Source organism: Petaurus breviceps, unplaced genomic scaffold, assembly GCF_028583685.1.
Source record: "Petaurus breviceps papuanus isolate PSGF00001 unplaced genomic scaffold, PetGlider_PUasm1.0 77, whole genome shotgun sequence".
Classification (NCBI taxonomy): Eukaryota; Metazoa; Chordata; class Mammalia; order Diprotodontia; family Petauridae; genus Petaurus; species Petaurus breviceps.
In genome coordinates this window covers 13,596,630-13,605,795 of record NW_027186492.1, presented here as the reverse complement: position 1 = coordinate 13,605,795, position 9,166 = coordinate 13,596,630, and the positions used below count along the sequence as shown (strand labels likewise).

Here is a 9,166-nt window from a genome sequence, read left to right as displayed (position 1 = left end):
AGATGAATTGATGTTGAGTGAGGGGAGCAGGACCAGGAAAATATCATACACAGTAACAGCAACAGTATGCAGGGAATGTTTTTAATAGGCTTAGCCTTTCTCAGCAATGCAAGGACCTAAAACAATTCCAAAAGACATATGATGGAAAATGCCAGCCACATTCAGAGAACTATGGACTTGGAATGCAGAACAAAGCAGACTATTTTCTTTTTCGTTTTGTTTTATTTTGATTTCTTTTCCTTTCTCATGGTTTTTCCCATTTGTTATAACTCTTTTATGCAACATGACTAATGTGAAAATGTGTTTAATAGGAATGTATGTGTTGAGTCCATATCAGATTGCAAGTCATCTAGGGGAGGGAAGGTGAAGAGAGGGGGAGAAAACTTAAAACTTATGGAAGTGAATGTTGAAAACTAAAAATAAATAATTTTTTAAAAAGAATAAGAGCCATTCAACAGTGTAAGAAGAACTGTTTTCTAGGTCTTTCCTTACTACTTATTAGTTGTGTGACTCCTATGAACCTCATTTTATCAAACAAATCATTTAATTCATTCATTAAATGAAAGAAGGAGAAGTCCACTCCTCATGTCTCATCCATTAAATGAATTATCTCTGCCTAGTCTACATCACAGCATTGTTGTATGTATCAGATGGGATGATGTAGGTATTTTGTAAACTCAAAACATAATGCATAGAAATAATCCAAAGCAATTGAAAATGATGGAAAAAATGTAGCTGGGCAAACCAAGTCATGACAGACTTAGTACAAAATGGGAAAATACCCAGGTCCCATTTTGTAGCATAATACTATAAACTACATAGAGTAAGAGCCATTCCCTAACTGATAGAGGGTATAAAAATATGAACAGGCGGGTCTCAGAGGAAGAAATCTAAGCTATAACAGTCACCCTAAAAATGCTGCAAATCACTAACAATGAGGAAAATGAAAAGTAATGCAACTCTAAGATTCTACCTTGTGTCTATAAGATCAGCAAAGGTGACAAAGAAAAGAGATAAATACTGCAGAGGCTGTGGGTAAATGAGCACACTATTAATGAAACTGTGAATTATACCAGCCATTTTCTAAGCAATTTAGAACTATGCCCCTAAATTTACTAAACTGTGCATCTCTTTTGACTAAAAGTTACCACTACTAAGTATATGACTCAAAGAGTTCAAAGAAATAGAAAGAGTACTCACATGAGCAAAAATACTGATAATAGCTCTTTTTGTAGTGCCAATGAACTGGAAACTAAGGGAATGACTATTAAGTGGGGAAATGAAAGAACAAATTATGGCATATGGATATAATGGTATACTACTACACCATAAGAAATGATGAAAGGGAAATTACCAGAGAAATCTGGGAATACTTATATGAGCTGACATAGAGTGAAGTGAGCAGAACCAGAACAATTTATACAGTAAACAACAACATTGTAAAGAAAAACTACTTTGAAAATTGATCAACAACCAAATCTGACTCCAGAAGACTTATAATTAGTCATGTTATCCACCTTCTTTACAGAGAATTCGATTCAAGATTCAAAATGAGATGTATGTATACATGCACGTGTGTGTGTGTTTAATTATATTGCCATGGCCAATGCAGGAATTTTTTTTTGCCTGCCTAACAATGAACATGTTAAAAGAGTTTTGTTATCATTGTTTTTTTCTCAAAGGGGAAAGGGGAACTGGAATAGAGTACAGTGAGAATGTTTATTATCTTAATAAGAAGGCAGCTAGGGCAACTAGCTAGAGTGCTGGCCCTGGAGTAAGGAGGACCTAAGTTCAAATCCATCTTCAGACACTAGCTGTGTGGCCCTGGGCCACTTTAAACCTTTAAACCTTTTTAACAAACACTTTAACCCTGTTTGCCTTAGTTTCTCATCTGTAAAATGAGCTGGAGAAGGAAATGGCAAACCACTTCAGTATCTTAGCCAAGAAAAGCCCAAATCTGGTCATGGAGAGTCAGACACAAATGAAACAACTCAACGACAGAAAACTCCAATAAGTTTTAAGCCTCCATTTTGTGACTAAGTTGTTTTTAAATAATAAAATAAGCACTTGCATGGTACATCATAGTAAACAATGTGTGTGTGCATGTGTGTGGTTTTTAAGCAACTGACAAGCATATGTGGTTCCTCTGATAGGATAGTCCAATCAGGGAAAAATATTATAAACAACTTTATCAGTAGTTCATGTAATAAACTACCAGTCAAATTATGTGGCAAACAAATTAGGAATGCTTGTAAACTAAAAAGTGCAAGAAACCCACCAAAAGCCATAGACTTCAACCTGCTCCTGGATAGCAAGTGGGACAGATTCCTACATTCCCCCATACTTGAGGGTCGTGTTCACTTGAAGGCAGTGCTCAATGACAGATGACCTCTTAAGCCTGGGCAGAGAGGGAACTTTGTCATGAGCACTGGCAGGAAAGATGCTTACCACACTTGTAAGACTCATCTGGTGGTTCATTCCTAGAAGAGGCTGATAGTTTGCAATTTTGACTAATAAAATTTGATTGTGCTCACTGAGACTTACATATCTAATTAGTGTTCCTATTGTAGTAATTCTTAGCATATGTAATGATAATTTGACTATAAGGGTACCCCATGCATGTAAGCTTCTTAAGGATGGGAACTTTCTCATTTTGGATCCCAGCACCTAGAATGTGATAAGAGCTTAATAAATATTTGTTGATTGATCAGTTGCTGGAAAGCTCCCACAGGAACTTCTAGCCCACCTTCAAATCAACCAACAGTCTTTTCCCTTCCAAGCCCAGGCCCCTGAGCCCTTTCCCCCATTCTCCTTGTGGGACAGAGCTTTCTTTGCCTGCTGACCAAGACTTAAAAGTATGTTATAATAATATAACAATAGCTAACATTTATACAATGCTTACTATGTGACAGGTCCTCTGCTAAGTGCTTTATAATTATACTTTTATTTGATTCTCATAAGAAAGTAGGTACCATTATTATTATTATTCCCATTTTACGGAAGAGAAAACTGAGGCAAACAAAGGTTAAGTGACTTGCCCAGGGTCACACAACTAATAAGTTTTGGGCTGGATTTGAACTCAGGTTATCCTGATGCCTAGCCTAGTGTTCTATCTACTGTATCACCTAGCAGCCTGTTATAAGGGAAAGGATCACAATAATCCATTAATAGGCATTTATTAAGCACTTACTATATGCCAAGCACTGGGAATTCAAAAAGAAAAAGTGAATACAGTTCTTGCCCCCAACGTGCTTACATTCTAATGGGGAATATAACATGTAAATAAACAGATATATACAACACACATACAGGACAGAAAGAAGAAAACCTTAGAAGAGAAGGGCTTAGCAGATGCAGAGGGTGGGGTGGAGTCTAGGAAAGATCTCCTTCTGAAGGTAGTATATGAGCTGCTGTATCACTAAGGTAATATTCACAGCACCAACAGCGACTATGAATATGCCAGCATAATTCTGAATTGCAAAATATAACAGACTCTCCATATAGAAACCATAAGCAAAACATGTATTTGGACACCATAAAACCAAACTATCATAGCAACAAAGAAATCTACACACAATATCACTGCATAGAGCAACACTATCCCAAAGCCTTCCCACAAACAAACCCTCACAAGGCTGGCTGTCTGCTTGTCTGCATCCTCTCTCTCCCCCAGCTCTAACTACTCTGATACCCAGCTTCCTCTGGGCTCAGCTCCACCCTTCCTGCAAACTCCGTTCAGCAAAGTCCTCACACGCAGGCTCCATGTGATTACATTTGGCCTCTTAAGGGGCAGGGAAGATCTTCAAATTCATTCCCTTAAGCCTCTTAAGGGGCAGGGAAGATCTTCAAATTCATTCCCTTAAGCCTATTAAGGGGCAGGGAAGATCTTCAAATTACCATTACCATGACATTTGAGTCTTGGAAGAAGATAAGGATTCTATGAAGTAGAAGTAATAAACAACAGGAGAGAACATTCCAGGTAAAGGGAACAATCAGTGCAAAGATTTGGAGATGAGAGAGGAAGTGTTGTATGTGAAAACAAATCAGTATGGCTGGACCTTACAGTACATGGAGGTGGGGGTAATGGATAAAAAGACTGGGAATATGGGAAGGGGTTAGGTTATGAAAAGCTTCAAATATATTTGATCCTAGAAGTAATATAGATCTTCTAGAGTTTACTGTGCATGCCACAAGGACGGGAACTGTCATTTGCTTTCTTTTGTATCCCCAGTGCTTAGTGGGGGATGGGGGAGGTGATCTGGCACATAGTAGATGCTCAATAAATGCTAATAAAACTGCTTGATTAATTGATTGCTGTTGAGTAGAGGGGAATAAAATGGTCAGATTTGTGAGTTAAGTAAATTGCTTTGGCAGTTGTGTGTAACAAATGGAAGTCTTCATGAATTGGTATATTATCATTGTGCAGGAGCCATGGTTATATCTGTATTGTTCCAATTTCAACATGTTGGCAAAGCAAGTGGAAGTAAAACTAGATTTTAAGTCAGAAGGACTAGCTCCAAATACTGACTCTCTTAAGTACTTTAAGGGGGACGACTGACCCAGAATCACTCAGGAAATACTTAATACTCTGAACCTTAGTCCAGCTTCTTCTTCATCTGCAAAATGGGGATAATTATGCTTATGCTACTTTTCTTACAGAACTATCATAAGGAAATCACTTCGCCCTATAGAAACATGGGTTATTGTTGCATGATGTTGCTGAGCTAGTCCCATATGGGGAATGGGCACCAACAGATGCCCGAATTGATTTCTGCAGAGTCAGCTAAAGGGGGATAATCATAACCAGGGAGGGTAGGAGGAAGGCTTTAAGGACACCCAGAAGAAGTTGTAGTCAGTGTGGCTGGGAAGTGACCAGTCTGAGGCACAGCTGAAGGGAATGAGCAGTCTTTTGATCTTTCATCAGGAAGGCTTAACCAAAATGACAGGCTCTCCAATGAAGAGCTGATGGGAGACCAAAAAGCCCCACTCCTGTGTATTATGATAGTCAGATTATGCCTATATCTTTGCCTCCACATTACACACACCACCACCACCTACCGCCTACCACCCTGAAATACACAGTTTATTCTCATCCTCAATCCAGTATATATAGACTATACTTATTGATTACAGATGACAAGGACTATTTTTTTGGAGGGGAAAGATAGTAGTGACAGTGATTTTTTTTTAAAAAAAGGATCAGAGTACCAAGAAGTGTTTTTTAAAATACAAAGATAAATACAGAAAGCTCCAAGGAAAACACATTAGCAGGACGACTTTGAAATGAACCTGCTAAATTTACTATATACTTTAAAAGATAAACTGTACACAATGGAGACTCATAGCTTCATATATGCTCCTCTTTTTCTGTTCTCCTTTGAATATGGAAAAGTTTATACTTGCTGGTGTTTATCAAGTTCAAAATAACAAAAAAACCCACAAAATTTAATCTAAAACAATTAAATGTAACTTTATATACAAAACGTTAATTAAAGACAGATGTTTAAAGGATTAACTAGATACACTATTTTAAAAACTCAGCAAATTACTTTATTAAGTTCCCCCCGCAAAAAGGCACATATTGCTCTCTGTTCCCAGAAATTTTGGATCTTGGCAACCCTTAATGTTAAATTTTTAAAGAGGCCTGTATGTACAAAAATATTTATAACAGTTTTTTTTGTGGTGGCAAAGAATTGGAAATCAAGGAAATTCCCATCAATTGGGGAAAGCCTAAACAAGTTGTGGTACATCAATGTGTAATGCAATACTATTGTGCTATAAGAAATAAGGAGCAGAGGGACTTCATAATAACTTGGAGATACTTAAATAAACTGATGCTGAGTTACGAGTGGAATCAGGAGAATACTGAACACAATTACAGACACAACATATATGTGACAACTCACTTTGACAGACTGGGCTCCTCTCAGCAATGCAAGGCTATAAGACAACTCCAAAAGACTGATGGTGGAAAGGGCTATCCACATCCAGAGAAAGATTCACGGAGTCTGAATGCAGATGGAAGCAAATGACTTACTCTCTTTCTTTTTTGTTTTGTTGTGTTCCTTTTTCCTCGTTCATTCCATTAGTTACAATCCTTCTTTACAGCTTGACTAATGTTTGATGTGAAGGTATTTATAGAACCTATATCGGATTGCATGCCGCCACAGTGAGAGGGAGGGCAGAAAAGAAGGAGGAGGAGAAAATTTGGAACTCAAGGGATTGTGGAACTAAATGCAAATAAAATAATTATTTTTAAAAAAATTTTAAGGGAAATTTAGGGATTATGTCAGAAAAATCTCTCTAACAATCAGACCTAGTCAGAAGTGGAATGGGCAGCCTTGAGAAGTGGTATATTCCTCCTCACTAGAGGTCTCCAAGCAGAGAATAAATGACCACTTGTCTGGTCCCAGTGGGGATTCCTTTTCGCTATGTTTGCACTTGATATCTTCTGAGGTCCCTTCCAAATCTAAAATTCTCTTATTTTATTACCAGACCAGTAACTAGCACTACAAATAGAGTTCAAGAGACCTGTATTCCAATTCAAGATTCACTTACTTAGTAGCCTATGACCTTAGGAAAATCACTTAACCTCAGACCATTGGTTTCCTCACCTGTAAAATGATGGGATTGGACAGAGTGATCTCTAAGGCTAAGATTCTCTAGTGATCTCTTTTTAGCCCTAAGATCCTGGGCCACTATGATAACCTTCGTTTTCCCTGTGACCTTACGATCTCCCAAAGTGAAAGAACAAGGCTAAAAAAGAGAACTGAGCAAAGTCACAAAGCCAAGAAACACAGTGAAATGCAACACCATCAGATCCCAATGGGGCATGAGACAGGGCACAGAATGAAGCCTGAAGCTGGGCGCCTAATGCAGGAGGTCAGGAGTAGGAGTTCATCATGTGTCTGAAACCGACTTTGAAATCTTTTTTAAATTTTTTGTCAACAATATAACTGGATCAAATCATTCCCAGCAGGACTACAAAACAAAACACAAATAATTAAAACAGTTGACCTGGAACTGAGGTCACTAAAGTTTTGTTTCTAGCCCCAAACTCAATTGACTTAGGCAGTTATTTGAGCCATGAAACAAGGAATATGGTTCATGAGAAACAGTGCTCGTTGCAAATGAAAAGATTTCTACGTCACTGAATTTTCTCCTCCTAACCTCAGATCTTAAAGATGTGACTCATTATTCCTCTCCTTCATCCCCCCTTTTCTTCACTCCTACAGCTACCACTCTAGGCCAGGGCCTCAGAACTTTACATGAGGACAATAGTATTAGTTTTCTGATTGAGGTCCCTATATCTAGGCTCTTCCAAATCAAATTCTGCCTTTACTTAATTGACAAATTAATATTACTACAGAGAAAATTGGATCATGTCATTCCCCTGCTCAGGAAACTTCCATGGCTCTCTATTTTTTCTAGGGTAAAATACAAGCTCCTTTGGCATTTGAAGCCCTTCACAAAGATAGGACTCTGGTTTGTTTTTCCAGGTTGATTTCATATTATCCTACCTTGTGTACTTGAAATTTGAGTCAAACCAGTCTACTTACTGTCCCCCAAACACAAAATTCAATCTCTTGCCTCTATATTTTTATAGAGGTTTTTTCCCATGCTTAGAATCCTCTCCCTCCCTAAGCTATGCTTCTTGGAATTCCTGGTTCCCTTCAAAAATGCCTAGCTCAAATGCCATCTTCCAGGTGAGTTCTTTCCAGATTCCCCCTACTTGCAGTATTCCTTCCTCCACACAAAATAATTTGTATTTTTTAAAAAAATTTATCTGTGCATGTGTTGTTTTCCCCCAGTAGACTGTATGACTCTTGAGAGCAGAGAGAGTTTCATTTTTTTTGCTTTCCAGCCTCATCATACCTTATTCTCCTTTACATACCCTGTGGTTCAGTCAAATTGGCCTCTTTGCTGCTCCCACACACACATAACCCTTCAATTCCATTCCCTGTATCTCTGTACTGGCTGCCCCAACCCCAGGATTTACTTCCTTCTTATCTATTTCTTAGAAGATCTAGTTTTCTTCCAAATTCTACTCAAGCATCACTTTCTACATGGGGGTTTCCTCGATCCCCTGAGTTGCTAGTGTCATCCGCCTCACAATCAGTTTGTAAGCTCCTTTCAAGTAGAGATTGTTTCATTCTCTATACTTCTAACCTCAGTTCCTAGAGCCATGACTGATGCATAATAGGTGCTTAATAAATATTGGTTGATTGATTGTATCTATGTTTTTATTTTGTGTGTGTGTGCGTGTGTGTGCATGTGTGTGTGTGTGTGTGTGTGTGTGTGTATTGTCTCCCCTGGGGGACTATAAATTCTTTGAGTTCAAGGACTATTTCTTTTTTTTGTTTGTATCACCAGCACAAAGTGCTGTGCCTAGGACATAGTAGGTACTTAATGAATACTAAATATAAATGTCATCTAGAAGACTAAATGCTGAATGGGAATTTACTTAATGACCAATGACTCAGAAAAGCTTACAAGCATTCCAAAGTAGGTCAAAATCACATATGCAAATGAAAAAAATTATTTATTAAGAACCATATAGGGGTGGCTAGGTAGTACAGTGAATAGAGCACTGGCCCTGGAGTCAGGAGGACCTGAGTTCAGATCCAGTCTCAGATACTTAACACAAAACTAGCTGTGTGAACTTGCAAGTCACTTAACCCCAACTGCCTTACCTTCCCCACTCCAAAAAGCAAAAAAAAAAAAAATTAAAATTAAGAAATAAAACAGGAGTTACTAAAAGTTAAAATAAAACAACCATATATAGTTTTGAGTATATATAATTATATATAAAATTATACACATATATATAGAAAGATACATGTACGTATATATGTTTGTACATACTCACATAAAGTCTTACAACCTGATGGCAGAGAGATGGACACTGTTGACCATGGTGCAAATGGTCTAATTCTACCAAAAGCCCAGGTTATTTAGAAAATGGGATGGCCAATTTTATATACAAACTCCATGTAGGTTGGTTAGCTATATGTTATTTAAGTTGGACTACTCTTAAAAAGTCAAATTTAGGTTTCCTTATTTTTTAAAAATGTTACTTTATTTAGTCACCTTGGAGATTTCTGAGGTATATTAGCATTAGAGAAATGGGAAGATCTTCTGGGTCACATGAGCTCATTTACTCTGA

General features: G+C 37.7%; 1 non-coding gene across 1 annotated transcript; it reads right to left on the bottom strand.

The window, feature by feature from the left end:
* Positions 1-4,381: 4,381 nt before the first annotated feature.
* On the bottom strand, positions 4,382-4,483 carry LOC138175548 (U6 spliceosomal RNA). Its single transcript, XR_011172032.1, has one exon. It is a non-coding gene; the product is annotated as a U6 spliceosomal RNA (small nuclear RNA).
* Between the last annotated feature and the right edge of the window lie 4,683 nt (positions 4,484-9,166).